This window comes from Nanorana parkeri, unplaced genomic scaffold (genome assembly GCF_000935625.1).
Source record: "Nanorana parkeri isolate BGI_ZX_2015 unplaced genomic scaffold, ASM93562v1 scaffold70, whole genome shotgun sequence".
Lineage (NCBI taxonomy): Eukaryota > Metazoa > Chordata > Amphibia > Anura > Dicroglossidae > Nanorana > Nanorana parkeri.
In genome coordinates this window covers 1,973,634-1,975,977 of record NW_017306338.1, presented here as the reverse complement: position 1 = coordinate 1,975,977, position 2,344 = coordinate 1,973,634, and positions in this window count along the sequence as shown.

The following is a 2,344-nucleotide window of genomic DNA, read 5'->3' as shown; positions in this document are numbered from 1 at the left end:
ACTGAATATGGCTCAGTATCCTAGTGTCACAGTACACTGTCATCTCCTACCGTCCCCACAAGGAAGAGGTACGGCATTGCGCAAAGATGGAAAGAGAACAGCAATACCAGGAGATGGCAGCGCACCAGTATAGAATGACCCAAATATCATGGGGGTTAGCATTGGCCCAGAAATGTTAAAGACCAGAGGTCAACTTTTCACACACCCAGGGGTAACCTAAAGTAGTACTATTCAGTGTTCCATCATCCTCAGGCTAAGGCCGTCCAGTGACCCCAAACCCTATCAAACTTCTTCGGGCATCCCCTACTGACGTAGGCTGCTTTATATAGATGTAAAGAGGCGTCTACGATACCCCTCCACTCCGCCAGAGAGGGGGATCTGTTTGTTTCCAGTGCACCACTATCAATTTCCCCGCATAGAACAACAGCACCCCGATCAGTGTACATAGGGCAATGGTAGGAGCAGCCTGTTCAGTGAGCCCCAGCAAGCACACAGAGATAGTTAACGGGATGGGGAGTGCTATCACCTGCAAAATGAAATCCGTGACTGATTTCCAGTACCCCACGATCCCCCGGACAGTCCCAGAAAATGTGCCTGAAATCTGCTGGCTGTGCCGAGCAGCACCAACAGGAGAAGGAAGTGTCCCTGTATATCCTTGACAGTCGTGCAGGCGTGTAATATACTCTATGTAGGATTTTGAATTGTATGAGACGGTCCCGAACCAACGCCAAGTGAGAGAAGGGGTAATCCCACACTTCCTGCCAGGCATCATCCGAGAGGTCCGGCACATCCACCACCCACTTCAGTCTGCAAGGGAGTCTATGTACACCTGCTGTAGCTGACAGGGCCTGGTACACCAGTGATAAAGGCTTTTTTAGACCCTCCCGCCGAAGGAGGGATTCCAAAGGCGAGGCGGTAAGGGCGCAGTGTGACCCCCCATTTGCGTCTGGTAAGCATGCCGTATCTGAAAGTACCTAAACAGGTAGTTGTTTGGAAGGTTAAATTTCCCCTGTAGTTCTGCGAAGGAGGCTAGTGAACCGGTCAAAGTTAGATCCCCCACGGTCTTTATTCCCTTCTCTGGCCAGATATGGAAGTCAGGGATATCCATAAAGTGCTGCAGTTTTGGGTTATTCCACAGAGGGGCATGTGGCGATATATGAGTATTATCAGGATATAGGAGTTTACACACCTCATCCCAAGCCTTAAGAGTCGCTGTCATGGAAACTGTCAGATGGTATGGCGCCCCTACCCCTCTATAAACCAACACGGTTAAGGCTGCATACAGTATGATCCAACCGAGGCGGCCTCCGTCACCACCGCCGCATCACTATCTTCCGCGGTTAGCCAGAGGAGTCCAAGGAGGGGTCCAGAATATTATTGAAGTCTCCCGCTATGAGGACTGGCATGGGAAGGTAGGCCACGAGTTTATGGAAGACCATGTACAATACCTGCACATTGAAAGGGGGTGGTACATTAACATTTACAATAGCAAACTGTAGAGCATGGACATTCATGACCAAAAAAAGGAACCGTCCCCCAGGATTAAGTATGGTGTTGATAATGGAACAGGGGAGGGATCTACAGATCAAAATAGACACTCCCCTGGCATAGACGAATATGTAGCATGGAAAGTTTTCTGGAGCCAAGGGCGTCTCAATGACAAAATCTTGCTACCTGTTAGATGGGTTTCCTGTAAAAGGATAATGTGTGGTCTCTGTTGTTTCAGGTAATTTTGGATCATAGAACGCTTAAATTTATCGTTGAGACTAGGGATGCACCGATATATCGGCCGCCGAAACATATCGGCCGAAAATGGCACTTTTGGCATAATGCCGAAAGTGCCATTTTCCTACCAATACATCGGCGCATCCCTGAATTCTTTCCTCCACGCTGGGCGCTGCTCTGTGTCCCAGCGGAGAGAAGAAAAAGTCACAGCCGACCGAGCGCTGCGGTGGAGAGCGCTGTGAGCGGCCGGCGTCTCCTCCAACACCGCTCTGCCGCCTATCACAGTCCGGCAGAGCGGTGTGAGGGCGGAGACATCGCTTCCTCTAGTTGAGACCCCTCACATTCCATGACAGAATATTAAGGCGTTCCCCCATAGAAAGACCATAGATACATGCGTGGCCCAGGATAGAATAATGAACACAGTGAGCCAGCTAGACATATGATAAACAGTGGCAACCTTCTGCTTAGAGCGTGAAACTGGCATAGCATCCCCCGTTCAACAACACCCCGTCCCATAACACTTAAACTAGAACCCCTTGCTTGCTAGTAAGAACAAGAATAACCGTAACATCTAGAAGCTTATCCCCAAAAAACTCAGAGCACCCCCTGTGAGAAGTTC